Raw genomic sequence first — 15,917 nt, forward strand, 5'->3', positions numbered from 1 at the left:
CAATACATTTAAACAATGAGTGGAAATAAGTCTGGGACATGTGAACTGACGCTCCCAATAGATTACAGCCTTTTAATCACTCCTAAGTAATTCTAAAGTTAAAACCATCCAAACCCGTTAATAATATGACAGCCTGTAATCATTCCCTTGTATCCATTATTCTATGCATAATGCATTGGAATCTTCCGATCAGATTACATCACACCAGGTGTTCGCTGATCTCCGTGTAACTCATCCGATCCCTCCGCTGGATCCTGGACTTTGCATGTGACACTAGGATAGCTTACGTCTGAACGAAAAGACATTTTGGGGGAAAAATTAGTTGCCGCCCCCTTTGGGGCGCTAACATCGCCGGGGAGTCGGCAGCCCCGGGGAAGGCAGAAGATAAAGAGGGCGGGAGGCTGAGGACAGTGGACTTGAAAGGAGTTGGCAGCCCCGGAGAAGACAGAGGATAAAGAGGGCAGGAGGCCGAGGACAGCGGACCTGAAAGGAGTCGGCAGCCCCGGAGAAGGCAGAGGATAATTCAAAGCAGCTGAAGGCAGTTAATTAGGGAAATTAGGCCTATAAAAACAGGCTTCGCAGGGCGATCTGCAATGAGTGCGGTTTGCACAGAGTGCTGAGAGTTGGGTGAGTGAGGGAGTTAGATGGCTTTGCCTTTGCTTTCCCTAACTTTTCACTCTGTAGGATTTGGTTCTTACTTTACACCCAGGAAAGAGTCCAAGAGCGGGAGCAACCAGGGAAGGAGCTGATTGGTAAGTAGGACCCGGTGAGTATTTCTACAGTCCAGTCGTTAAAGTAAAAGTAAGGTCTCTAGTTTAGAATAAGTAGTGTGTAAAGTGAAGTAAGGTCCCTAGTGTATTTAATATTCTTTAATTTAGAGGAAGTAAAGGGAGTAAATTAAGGGTAGGACATGGCAGGGCAGCTCGGCAGCGTGGAGTGCTCCTCCTGTGCTATGTGGGAAGTCAGGGACACTTTCGGTGTCCAGGGCGAACACATGTGCAGGAAATGTCTCCAGCTGCAGCTACTCGAAATCCGCGTTTCGGAGCTGGAGCTGTGGCTGGAGTCACTGTGGAGCATCCGCGAGGCTGAGATCTTCGTGGATAGCATGATTAACGAGGTGGTCACATCACAGGTAAAGAGTGCACAGGCAGAAAGGGAATGGGTGACCGCCAGACAGAATAAAAGAACTAGGAAGGTAGTGCAGGAGTCCCCTGGGTCCATCTCCCCCTCCAACAGATTTTTCATTTTGGATACTGCTGGGGGGGATGGTTTCTCAGGGGAATGCAGCAAGAGCCAAGTCCACAGCACTACGAGTGGCTCAGCTGCACAGGAGGGGAGGAAAAAGAATGGGAGAGCAATAGTGATAGGGGATTCTATCGTAAGGGGAACAGATAGATGTTTCTGTGGCTGCAGACGTCACTCCAGAATGGTATGTTGCCTCCCTGGTGCCAGGGTCAAGGATGTCACTGAGCGGCTGCAGGACATTCTGAAGGGGGAGGGTGAACAGCCAGAGGTCGTGGTCCATATCGGTACCAACGATATAGGTAGAAAGAGGGACGAGGTCCTGCAAGCAGAATATAGGGCGCTAGGAAATAAATTAAAAAGCAGGACCTCAAAGATTGTAATCTCAGGATTACTCCCAGTACCATGTGCTAGCGAGAGCAGAAATAGGCGAATAGACCAGATGAATGCGTGGCTGGAGAGATGGTGTAGGAGGGAGAGATTTAAGTTCCTGAGGCATTGGGACTGATTCTGGGGAAGGTGGGACCTGTACAAGCTGGACGGGTTACACCTCGGCAGAACTGGGACCAATATCCTTGAATGGGGGTTTGCTAGTGCTGTTGGGAAGGAGTTAAACTAGTTTGTCAGGGGGCTGGGAACCTAAGTATGGGCCCAGAAGAGAGAAACAAAGCTGGAAGTGCAAGTTAGAAAAGTAGTCAGCAAAACTAGTAGGGAGCAGAAACAAAGGCCAACAGTAAAGAGGGTCAAAGTGCAGAAAAATATTAAACAGGCAAAGTTAAAGGCACTTTAACTAAATGCACATAGCATTCGCAACAAGGTGGATGAATTAATGGCACTAATAGAAGTAAATGGGTATGATGTAATTGCCATTACAGAGACATGGTTGCAGGGTAACCAAAGCTGGGAACTGAATGTTCCAGGGTACTCAACATTTAGTGATGTAAGCCCCCAAAGTGTGGACTAAGTGATATACAAAGTCGACAACACTGGCTTGTTGTAAGAAAGACAGACCCAATAATTGAAGTAAAAACGGTTTATTCAGGCCTGGGGAGCTATGGCTCTTGCGTCCCAACACAAGGCTCCAACTCCACCGAATCTCTTGAGGTTCACACAGTTATACAAAAATTAAGGCCCTGCCCTAAAGGCGGGGATAAGCTTATTAGCATATACAGAATTATAGTTAAATTGTAATTATAAAACCGTGACATTCCATTCTTCCAGTCGCTTACAAATCTCACATTTCGTTATCAGTTGGTCCTGTTACTTTCTCATGACCCCGGGCCTCAACTTTATTACTTTATGATCGTCCATTTGCTGTTGTCAGATGGCTTGGTCTTGTTAAGTATTTCTCTAAGATAGTAGATCTTTCCAAAGCGGGCAATCCGCAGACTTTCTGTCTCTCTCTCTTGAATTATTTCTACAGAGCAAAAACACTTTAATTAGTTAAAAGAATAGAACCCTGTTGAGCTTCACACTTAACAAACCCTTAAGTGCAAAGGTGTCGACTCGCGTGGCCGAACCCATATATCTCTCCCTCTTTCTAAGGGGTTGTTTTGACAGTTTTAATCTCTCAGCAGTTAACCCGTAGTCCTGTTTAAACCTTATCTGGGTTTATACAACTTTTACAGACTTCTATTGTTCAACTCAGAGCACGAATTAACCTATTCCCTCCATTTTGTATATTGGTGTTACAGATGAATCCTGGTTTGTTTTACCTTATTAAATCCAATTTTTAATATCTTACTTCAGTCCCCCCTTTTGACCTTTGGACAATTGCTCCAAACAGGTCAACATGTATTTCCACTTCCTGGTGTCTGCCAGAGCGTGCACTCCCTGGCCTTCTACCAGTTTAGGTTATACATGTATATATATCTTATCAATTTGGAGGCCGACTTCCCCCTCTGTGGTATGGTGGTCTTTCCTTTACGGTGGTCTTTCCTTTAGGGTGGGCTTTCCTTTATGCACTCCGTCCGGTGTAACCATTCCCGGGGCCCCTTAGACCCTACACTAATGGTTGAGGCTTTTCTGCTCAAGCCTGTCCCTCATTCCCACGTGGGGTGTGTGACGTGCCAATTCGAGACTGTCATCACACACCAATCCTCATTCACCACCCTCCTTCTGCCACCCTCCTTCTGCCACCTCCATCTTACGGTTGGCTGGCCCGGTCTTTAATTACCATGCCCAATTAATCCCACATAATTTCAGGGCTTCCCATCACGTCTTACACCATTTGCCTTGGAGAGGCGGGGGAGTTGTCCATTCGTAACATCGCTACCTGCCCCTCCTCAGGCTCTACTTCCTTCACCGCACCAATTTCGGCCTTACTCATTCTGGCACAAAGGCACTGGAGAAATAAAAATACACAATATATCAGAATAACAACCAAGAGGAATATCATTATGCCTTGTACCACCGAGGCGCCCAAAGTCCCCGACCATCCTGGTCCCCAATTATCAAAATATGAGGAAGTGGGTGAGTTTCCTCTAATGTTGTACTAATGTCTTTCTGTTGTCTTCTTTAAGTCTTCTATTTTGTGATAATACTTTAAAATTTCCTTTGTTTCCTGCCGTAACTTCTGCCAAGCTTCCTCTAACTTAGGAATTGCCTTGGGCTCTGGTATGACATAAGTTTCAACCCTTTTTAGTAAGTCTCATATTATCAAATGACCAGGTTTTCCTATCTGTGTAGGTATCTTTAGACCAATACAACGGTTTGGTTGGGGAATGGTATAAGCCATATCTTGATATTCATATTTCTGTTCAATTGTGGTGACACAACAGGTCCCATTGTTCCTTGATGCTACCCAGGTCCGGTGTATCCCCTTGGGTGAACCTCGAGGGTGCAATTGGTAATTTTCGTAAATCCGTACTCGGATGTGTCTCTCTCGGTGGGGGGGTGTGTGCACACCCATGTCCTTCCCTTGTGGTGGCACCCGTCCACTACCACCCCCCTTTAGGTTTCATTCTTCTGTTTATTATCTTCATCCCTTTCCCAAAGCGCCTTGGTAGGGACATCATGATATTTAACCCACTTTCCCTTTGTACTTCTCCTATATTAATCACATCGTATCGGGGTTGTCCCCCTTCTGGGAATTGTGGGATGGCCAGTACAAAGCCAATCATCTTAGTCCATGGGGTCAGACAATCGCCTGCCCGGTATACTTGTCCCATTTTACATTCCTTACATAGGCTTTTATTTGTGTCAATCCAAGATTCCAGATCCTTATTAGTAATCCAATCAGGGATCTGTCCATTATTTATTTGCCTCATGTTATGCTGAGCATTCGACAATAGCCATGAGCCCTACGTGGCACATATTAGTTCCTTATCGGTTTGGCGAGAAGCATTATTAAGTCTATCAATAATTGTATTGATTGTTTCTGCATGGGGGGCTACTATCTCTTCCACCCCCGACAATTGCATTATTGTTTGGTTTCCCTGCCAGTGTCAATTGCTGGCTATTTCCAGTAGCTTGTTTTAGTAACTTCTCTATTTTTGCTTATAATTCTTCTACTCCTTCGTTTACTCCTTCTATGTCCAAGCTATTAACTGTTGCTAACCCGGCCGCATACCCTGCTCCGGTCGTTTCCAATACTCCCGTTTCTTACATCTTTGTAAGACAGATTTTTCCTGTGGATCCTCTAATTGTTTTACCCACAGGGAGTTCCAGGTTTGTTTTGTATCTCAAAAGTACTCATATTAATGGCAAGCTTAGTAACTCTCTGTGCTACACTAAAATACACCTCATCCTGTGTTCTCCTTATTACTAATCCCCCTCGATAATGGCAATACTTATATTTATCCCTAGAATCAAGGCGAGGACGCTCCATCTCATTCCGGATGTCCAATGTTCCTGTAATTACAAAAAGGGGGCTGGTCGTCACCAGCCAGTTAGAATTATTCTGCTCTTATCCATTTTATCAGTTCAAAATGCTGTACATCTGGTTCATTTCTTGTTCTGTGGCTCTGTCCCCAGACATACCTGAAGATGCAAACTATGGCATATAACATTATCATCATACACAGCCCTATCATTGATATATGTAGTAACTCCCCTTCCCATTCTTTATATCTTCTAGTATACTCCTCACTCTGTCAAAAAGGGCACCATCTCTGGTTTACTCATTGTCTTTCTTATATATTTTTAACTGAGTCCAGTGTTTCCACCTTCCTTTACCCATTCCAGACCCATCTACATGAGCACATGTGTCATTATTCATTAATACTTCATAAGGTCCTGACCATCTGGGTGCTAGCCCTGGTTTGGCTGGTATTATTTCTGCTATCACTTTGCTATCTATTGCTAAGACCTCCTTCTGGTCGTCCCGTGTATCCTGTTCTCGATCCCGTATAATCTGTTGGTCTTTGGCCTCATGTCTCTAACTATCTGTCCAGATTTATCTTTGGGTAACAGGACAGCTTCCCAAGCAGTCTCCCTGCCATTTGAGACGGTGCTGCAATTAGTTTATAAGATAACTTCCATTTATCAAATCCTAATTTTCCTTCTATCACTGTGGGGAAATATTAACTCAACATTAAGAAATTTACATTTATTAATGTCCAATATCTTTAAATTCTATTCAGTAATACTGAAGTTGTTGCTTGGTGAACTCAAACAGCTGTCAGTGGAAAGGGTTAACTCCTTCGCAGGCTTTTGAAGGTGGAGCTAAACATTATTGCGTCACTTCACGCAACCCAAAAAAACATCCCTGACTGAAAGACAGTTGTGGTTTCACACTTTGATTCAACATGAACATTTGGGCTTCATTGGTCAGATTCCCTCTCTCAATTGCTCGTTTAGCTGCCCATCATCTTGTGTGCTTTAATTTATTATTATGCACTCTTTGGGTAGGAGAGAGGTTCCTACTCATTCCTTGATTATATTCTTGTCTCTTACGGGTCTTCTCCTGGTGTCATATATCCCTGCCTACTCCCGCTATCATGTAATCAGACACCACCCCAAAGGCATTCCGACTATCTATATAGGTTTACACATTTTCCTTTGGCTACCCCCCTTTGATCAAATCCTGTATAGGCTGGGCCATTTCTACTTTGTTTCCCAGGCCTGCCTGTTTGTTTGACTTATAATCTGGGGGCCAGTACACTTCATTCACTTTAGGGTCGACTAAAGCTCCTACTTCTCGCAGTATATCTATCCCTAGGATTGTTCCTTCGGTGTTCTCGCATACCCACAACTGTGTAGGTATTATTATACATCCAATTTCTAGTAAGACTGTTTCGCTCTTATAAGTCCTGATTCTTCGTCCACCGATTCCTGCTATACTAACTGAAAGTTTTGTTCGGGGTAAGGGTAAGTCTGTCAATGAGATTGTGGCTCCTGTGTCTATTAACATTTTGCACTGTCGGCCCCCTACCAATGCGTCAACAAACATCCTTGGATCCCCCTCCCCTCTCTGGCGCGGTCCCTTCCTGCTGCCATCCCTAGAAGCTTGCGAGCAATCAAAGCACGCAGCCAGTCCTAATGCCCCTCCCATCTGTTTTGGGGCATTTGTCTCTTCCCTTGTGTCACTATGTATCCTAGGTCGACTACTTCATCCTTCCCTACCTATACCTTTCTAAGGTTTAACTCTAGTCCCTCCTTCTATACGGCTCCCAGTACCATAGTCAATTAAATATTGTAGAGGGACCTGCCACTATCGGATATTCTTGCGGAGTGGAGTTATCTTATTCAATTTGGACTACACCAATTTACATCAACCAGAATTTCACTGTGGCCACAATGAAAGTCTGGTTTTAATAGGTTAATTTACCTCAGAACTCCAAGGTTAGATCTTAGACTGAAACTTAATCTTTCATTAAACAAACTTTTTGTTGCTCTTCTCAGTTTTTACACTTCAGCTTAACTTAAATTGTAAAAGGTTTTTTTCATTCTGAGGGCACAATCTTATTTGCACATTCTTAAACTTCCAAAATCCAAGACCAGACAAAGGGGTTAAATGCTTTTTCTTTAACACAGAGAAGTGGGTGGGGCTACAACACACAGCAGACATTTCTTTTTCTTAACGGACAGATTTTCAGACAAAGGAATATTGTATCCTCTTAAACATTCCTAATCAGGAAAACAGCCACACTCACACATTTTTATACAAACTGGAATTCCAGCATATGTCTAAGGTTCCTTTCATTCCTCTTGTTTTACTTGTCTCGGTACAGATGCTAATAACTTCCATGTTGGTAAAGCTTTAAGTTTATCTTTTCCTTCCTTTTTAAATCTGTGACTCAACAGCTTTCCCTAGTTTCCAAATCCCTGTTTGTTTGTTTTTTTTTTGCTGGGGTTTCAAATTGGTTCGCCTGCAAATTAGATATTTTTCCTTCTTTATCTCTCCCTTCTGTTTCAATTCCTTACATTATCTGTTGCCTCTTTATCTTTAGCTCCTCCCCACCAAGCCTTTGGCTCTCTGCACTGTTTCTTTTTATTTTCCAGGAGTCGGGTTATAGAATCCAGGTCCCTTGAGGATTCTTCTTCCACCCTCTTAGTCATAGCTAACTGCTATGTTTAATGCTTAATTCACGGTATTGGTGAATTAGGTTTGTACGCTACGTTGTTCGCCCCTATAGCATCACCTTAGTTAGTTTCTTGCTTTCTGTTAGTCACTTCGTTTCGTTAGACACACACCAACCCTTTAGTTCCGAGGTTTCGGTACTGTGGGGTCTGTAGCTCCCGGCGTCCTACTTGATCCTGGCCGTCACGTGGGACTACTGTCCTCTTAATTCAGGCTCAGGCTAGGTGCTGGGGACAGACCTCACCCTTGTCCGTTCTAACCTCTTTATGACCGTAGGGTTTTATCTCATTCACTCACCACGGTGCACCCATTCATTCAATTGTTGAGATTTCGCCGTCTCACGGATTTTAGGGAACTACCTGCCCCTAACTGAGGTATCACCGCCTCACGGTCCTTAGGGAACTACCTGCCCCAAAGGTTGGTAGGGAACTACCTGCCCCTACTGAGGTTTTCCCGCCTCACGGTCCTTAGGGAACTACCTGCCCCAAAGGTTGGTAGGGAACTACCTGCCCCTACTGAGGTTTTCCCGCCTCACGGTCCTTAGGGAACTACCTGCCCCAAAGGTTGGTAGGGAACTACCTGCCCCTACCCCTACTGCAGTTTACTTTTTAACCGCCTTCAATTAAAGGTGTCTTTCTTTTTATAGTTCTTTTATACGTCGATTCTGACTCAACGTCTCGCCAGCGATTAACCCCTAATTTTACAGGTGGTAATTAAAACATACTCACCCATCTTAGGTTAACGCTGTCCGAGAGTCTGGTTCAGAATGCACATCCCATCCTCGTCGCCAATTGATGTAAGCCCCCAAAGTGTGGACTAAGTGATATACAAAGTCGACAACACTGGCTTGTTGTAAGAAAGACAGACCCAATAATTGAAGTAAAAACAGTTTATTCAGGCCTGGGGAGCTATGGCTCTTGTGTCCCAACACAAGGCTCCAACTCCACCGAATCTCTTGAGGTTCACACAGTTATACAAAAATTAAGGCCCTGCCCTAAAGGCGGGGATAAGCTTATTAGCATATACAGAATTATAGTTAAATTGTAATTATAAAACCGTGACATTCCATTCTTCCAGTCGCTTACAAATCTCACATTTCGTTATCAGTTGGTCCTGTTACTTTCTCATGACCCCGGGCCTCAACTTTATTACTTTATGATCGTCCATTTGCTGTTGTCAGATGGCTTGGTCTTGTTAAGTATTTCTCTAAGATAGTAGATCTTTCCAAAGCGGGCAATCCGCAGACTTTCTGTCTCTCTCTCTTGAATTATTTCTACAGAGCAAAAACACTTTAATTAGTTAAAAGAATAGAACCCTGTTGAGCTTCACACTTAACAAACCCTTAAGTGCAAAGGTGTCGACTCGCGTGGCCGAACCCATATATCTCTCCCTCTTTCTAAGGGGTTGTTTTGACAGTTTTAATCTCTCAGCAGTTAACCCGTAGTCCTGTTTAAACCTTATCTGGGTTTATACAACTTTTACAGACTTCTATTGTTCAACTCAGAGCATGAATTAACCTATTCCCTCCATTTTGTATATTGGTGTTACAGATGAATCCTGGTTTGTTTTACCTTATTAAATCCAATTTTTAATATCTTACTTCATTTAGGAAGGACATACAAAAAGGAAAAGGAGGTGGCGTAGCGCTGTTAATAGGGGATGAGATCGGTACAGTAGAGATAAAAGATCTTGGCTCGTCAGATCATGATGTAGAACTGGAATCAGTTTGGGTGGAGCTAAGGAACAACAAAGGGTGGAAAACTTTGGTGGGAGTTGTGTATAGGCCACCAAACAGTAGTGGTAATGTAGGGCACAGTATCAATCAAGAGATTAGAAGTGCATGTAACAAGGGCAATACGGTAATCATGGGGGACTTTAATCTACATATTGACTGGGCAAATCAAATTACCACTAATGGTGTGGAGGATGAATTCTTGGAATGCATGCGAGATGGTTTCCTGGATCGGTATGTGGAGGAACCAACCAGGGAACAGGCTATTCTGAATCTGGTACGGTATAATGAGAAAGGACTAATCAATAATCTTGTGGTAAAAGGACCTTTAGGGACAAGTGACCATAATATGATTGAATTTTATATTAAGTTTGAGAGTGATGTAGTCCAATCTGAAACTAAGGTCTTCAATCTAAACAGAGGAAACTACAAGGGTATGAGGGACAAGTTGGCCAAATTGGGAGACTACACTAAAAGGTATGAGGTGGACATACAATGGCTAACATTCAAGGAAATAATGCATAATTTGCAACAAACATATATTCCTCTAGGGCATAAAAACCCAAAAGGAGAAGTGATCCAACCATAATAATTCAACTTTATTGTCATTGTACAATGCACAAGTACATGAACAACGAAATGTGATCTTGCAAGCTCCCATGAGTCCAGTACAAATAACATTAACATTAAACGTAAATAGCACCGTCCTGGGAGAAGCAAAGCCGCTGCGTCTGTGCGCGCTGCCATTCCATTTCCACCATTCCTCCTGTCTGACAATCTTCAGCCCAACGCCCGGGCCTGCTCACCAGCCGCCCCTCCCGGGGCTCCTTCTGTGACCTTCTCACCAACCGCCCCTCCTCGGGGCTCCTTCCGTACCTGGTCTTCCCTGATGGTCACCCCTCCAGGTACTAACCAGGCCTGGGCTCCGCTTAGCTTCCAAGCCTTGCCAGTGACCCTGTCCCTAGTCCTAGGGCATAAAAACCCAAAAGGAAAAGTGATCCAACCATGGCTAACAAAAGAAATTAAAGCTAGTATTAAGTCAAAGGAGGAAGCTTATAAATTTGCCAGAAAAAGCGGTCAGCCTGAAGATTGGGATCTTTTTAGAAATCAGCAAAGGGGGACCAAGAAATTGATAAAGAAAGGGAAAATGGAATATGAGCACAAACTAGCGAAAAATATAAAAGTGGATTGTAAAAGCTTCTATAGGTATGTGAAAAGGAAAAGACTGGCGAAGGTAAATGGAGGTCATTTACAGTCAGAGACGGGAGAATTTATAATGGGGAATGAGGAAATGGCGTAGAAATTAAATAAATACTTTGTTTCTGTCTTCACGGAGGAAGGCACAAAAAACCTCACAGAAATACGGGAAAACCAAGGGTGTGGCGAGAATGAGGAACTTAAAGAAATTATTATTAGTAAAAAAACAGTACTAGCAAAATTAATGGGACTAAAAGTCAATAAAGCTCAAGGACCAGATGACCTACATCCTAGGGTTTTGAAAGAGGTGGCCATTGGGATAGTGGATGCATTGGTTGTCATCTTCCAACATTCTATAGATTCTGGAACGATTCCTGCAGATTGGAGGATAGCAAATGTAACCTTGCTAGTTGAGAAAGGAGGGAGAGAGAAAACGGGGAACTACAGGCCTGTTAGCCTCACATCAGTAGTTGGGAAATTGCTGGAATCTATTATAAAGGATGCAATAACTGGGCACTTAGAAACTAATAGTAAGATTGGGCAGAGTCAACATGGATTTATGAAAGGGAAATCCTGTTTGACAAACCTATTGGAGTTCTTTGAGGATGTAGCTAGTGGAGTAGACAAAGGGGAACCGGTAGATGTGGTGTATTTGGATTTTCAGAAGGCCTTCGATAAGGTCCCACACAAGAGGATGGTGAACAAAATTAGGGCACATGGAATGGGGGGTAATATACTAACATGGATTGAGAATTGGTTAACAGACAGAAAACAAAGAGTAGAGATAAACAGGTCTTTTTCAGGATGGCAGGCTGTGACTAGTGGGGTACCGCAAGGATCGGTGCTTGGGCCCCAGCTATTCATAATTTATATCAATGATTTGGATGAGGGGACTAAATGTAACATTTCCAAATTTGCTGATGATACAAAGCTAGGTGGCAGTGTCAGTTGCAAAGAGGATGTGAAGAGGCTTCAAGGGGATCTCGACAGGCTCAGTGAGTGGGCGAGAACATGGCAGATTGATTATAATGTGGATAAATGTGAAGTTATCCACTTTGGTAGAAAAAACAGAAAGGCAGAGAATTTCCTAAATGGTGAAAGATTGGGGAATGCAGATGCTCAAAGGGACCTGGGTATCTTTGTACATGAGTCACTGAAAGTGAATGTGCAGGTGCAGCAAGCCGTTAGGAAGGCAAATGGTATGCTGGCCTTCATTACAAGAGGATTTGAGTACAGGAGTAAAGAAGTCTTACTCCAATTATATAGGGCCTTGGTGAGACCACACCTGGAGTACTGTGTACAATTTTGGTCTCCTTACCTAAGGAAGGATATACTTGCCATAGAGGGAGTGCAACGAAGATTCACCAGATTGATTCCTGGGATGGCGGGACAGTCGTATGAGAAGAGATTGAGTAAACTAGGCCTGTATTCTCTTGAATTCAGAAGAATGAAAGGGGATCTCATTGAAGCATACAAAATTATTACAGGGCTTGATAGGGTGGATGCTGTGAGAATGTTTCCCTTGGCTGGGGAGTCTAGAACCAAGGGCCACAGCCTCAGGATAAAGGGTAGGCCATTCAGGACTGAGATGAGAAGAAATTTCTTCACACAGAGGGTGGTGAATCTTTGTAATTCTCTACCCCAGAGGGCTGTGGAGGCTCAGTCATTGGGTATATTCAAAACAGAAGTCGATAGATTTCTGACTAGTAAAGGCATCAAGGGATATGTCGATAGGGCCGGTGAATGGAGTTGAGGCAGAAGATCAGCCATGATCTTATTGAATGGCGGAGCAGGCTCGAAGGGCCAAATGGCCGACTCCTGCTCCTATTTCTTATGTTCTTATGTTCTTTTGCCCCAGCGCCATAAATTCAGTAGCGCCCTAAGCAGGAGGTGGGGTTAGGCTACTGGAAGCGCTTCCCCTCCTTCCTGGGATGCTACAACTGAATATCGCGGCGCTACGTGGAACAGCGCCACGCGTGCCGGCACACAGTGCCGCGGTATTGCAGGCCTCCTCCCCTGATTAAAGGGGAGGGGCACCGGGGCCCTGCTGGACCACCGGGGATCGGGGTGCCGGGAAAACAGCCTGACACTCAAGAGGAGTGCCAGGCTGAGCGATCGCGGCCGGCACCCCGATTAAAAAGGGGAAGGGGGCAGGTTTTGGCAGTCGGTCCCAAAAAAAATGGCCACCCGACACCTGCCCTTTAAGTAGCGCCGCTGCGGCTGCAAAAATGCCACCTGATCCTGTCGGACATGGCGCCCGGCGATAGGTCAGGGGGCGCAGCCCAAGGTTGCAGCCAGGGCGCGAGCGGGGCGCTGCGCATGCCAATGACATCATTGCCAGTGGTGCAGCGCCACGGGGTGCTACCGGCTACCACTGCCGCTAATCTCACGCTGAATTTCGTGGGAGGTGCCAGCGGCGCCGCGCCCGGGTGCTAAGGAGGCGCAAAGCAACCCAATTTTCCCCCCTTTTTATATTAAAAGTGCTGCTGTCTTGCGGTATAATTAGGCAGCAGAGTGAACGCATGTTTGTATATTGCACAACAAGACAAGTCTCCTTTGAGAAAGCTCTAATGAAGACATTCCATGAATTGACATTTAACGCAGCATGATTTGATAATATTCCATGTTGGAATTGGGAATTTTATCCAATAGGAATCACTGGGAAGTTGCGTGATCTTTTGGAGTTCTATCCAATGGGACCATTGGAGGTTCCTACGATGGGAATGAACAGGAAGTGGCTTGGCTCACTGCAGAGCCACACAATGAGGAGTGAAAGAGCAAGTGGTTTGATCCATTGGAACGCTCTACAATTGGGACTTGGTCTGGTCTGTTGGAGTGCTCTGCCCCATCAGATGGGGGTCTACTGATGGTAACGTGAGTGTTTATTGTAGCCAAATACACAAAGTTCAACAAGGGAGAAGGCACGTTAGAATCATTCACTTTGATCGAGTAGATTCTCACATGAACTTTGCTGAATGCTGTATTGAAAAGTCATGTTGTTAGAAATATGAGTATTTAATCATCATTGCATTTTTGCTAAGGTCTTTCTTTAAGGCAGATATAATGCTGATATATATATATATATATGTTCAGAATTATTCTCTTGATTTTAAGTGAAAAATTCTAAGTGATGATTCTCAAATAAAAATGCAGATCCAGAGAAGAAACTAATTTTGGGCTGGTTCATTTGACTCTGTGCTTCAGCTAATCGAGGTGTCTCCATAGTGACTCCCTGACGAGGCAATTCACATATAATGGACTGTCATCGAGGAGACAGAATGTATTTTTAGAAGCCTCAGCTCGAGTGCCAACCATTTATTATGTTCATCAAAAACTTAGCTCTCTATTTATTCAATGTTACTTGTGATAAGGAGTGCATATCAATGAGCAAATGGTGCGGGGATCAAAGCTGCAGGCTGGCTCGCTCGATAGGGCTTAACTGCTGTGTGAAGCACCACACGGGTAGGAAACAATCAAGTACAGAAATACAGTACACAGGAGGAAGAAAAATGTGAAACAGGCACATTTATAATCAAGTGTTGGATTAATTTTCTGTGACTTGCATTTATATAGTGCCTGTTACCACCTCAGGACGTCTCAAAGCGCTTTACAGCCAATGAAGTACTTTTGAAGTGTAGTCACTGTTGTAATGTAGGAAAGCGCCCACAAACAGCAATGAGACAATCACCAGATAATCTGTTTTTTAGTGATGTTGGTTGAGGGATAAATATTGACCAGGACACCAGGGAGAACGCCCCAGCTCTTCTTTGAAATAGTGCTGTGGGATCTTTTACGTCTGCCCAATAGAGCAGAGGAGGCCTCGGTTTAACATCTCATCCGAAAGACAACACCTTCGACAGTGCAGCGCTCCCTCAGTACTGCACTGGGAGTGTCGGCCTGGATTATGTGCTCAAGTCTCTGGAAGTGGGACTTGAACCCACGACCTTCTGACTCCGAGGCGAGAGAGAGTGCTGCCCACTGAGCCACGGGTGACACGTGATGTGTTTCCCTATTACCCCTGCATGTCCGTTCATAGTAAGCTCCTGATTGGCCAATAGGAAGCAAAGACATTCAACGGCATCACCATCGCCGAATCCCCCACCATCAACACCCTGGGGGGTCACCATTGACCAGAAACTTAACTGGACCAGCCACATAAATACCGTGGCTGCTAAAGCAGGTCAGAGGCTGGGTATTCTGCAGCGAGTGTCTCACCTCCTGACTCCCCAAAGCCTTTCCGCCATCTACAAGGCACAAGTCAGGAGTGTGATGGAATACTCTCCACTTGCCTGGATGAGTGCGCACCGTGGCTGCAGTGTGTACCATCTACAAGATGCACTGTAGCAACTCGCCAAGGCTTCTTCGGCAGCACCTCCCAAACCCGCGACCTCTTCCGCCTAGAAGGACAAGGGCAGCAGGCGCATGGGAACACCACCACCTCCAAGTTCCCCTCCAAATCACACACCATCCTGACTGGGAAATATATCGCCGTTCCTTCATCATCGCTGGGTCAAAATCCTGGAGCTCCCTCCCTAACAGCACTGTGGGAGCACCTTCACCACACGGACTGCAGCGGTTCAAGAAGGCGGCTCACCGCCACCTTCTCAAAGGGCAATTAGGGATGGGCAATAAATGCCGGCCTTGCCAGCGACGCCCACATCCCGTGAATGAATAAAAAAAATTACTGTCATTCTTTGCAATTTGAACCAATTGTTCCAGTGCAGGAAACTCTCCCAATGAAGGTTATTAAAATCTGTTGCTGTATTTTCAAGTCTGTATTCAGAGAACCCATCGCCTTGTGTGTTGTTTCCTGCATTAATAATAATATCCCATCCAGCACAAGTGGGCATTAAATAGATCCTGTTGGAAGATCAGAGGATATATTATCTGCAATTCTGATTAATATTCTCATCCCTTTGTTAACGAAAACTGCATGAAATTTGTAATTGCAAGAGTTCTTTCGACAGACACCTGATTGGCCAGCAATTCCGTTGTTGCCCGAAACCTCACACTGTGGCCCCTCATCTTGTTCGGCAGCGTGTGAGGCCCGAATGTAATAAAGATTAACAAAGAATAAAATGTGAAAGGCTGGAAATCTGAAATTGAAACTGCAAATGCACAGTCGGTCTGTGAGCGTCAGTAAAGAGAAGAGATTAGGTTAAATGCTTCAGCTGTGAGCCCCACTTGAACTGGAGGCTGGAGGATTAGTGAGTCCCTTAACTG

This window comes from Somniosus microcephalus, chromosome 27 (genome assembly GCF_052327205.1).
Source record: "Somniosus microcephalus isolate GS21.2 chromosome 27, FLI_Smic_1.0, whole genome shotgun sequence".
Classification (NCBI taxonomy): domain Eukaryota; kingdom Metazoa; phylum Chordata; class Chondrichthyes; order Squaliformes; family Somniosidae; genus Somniosus; species Somniosus microcephalus.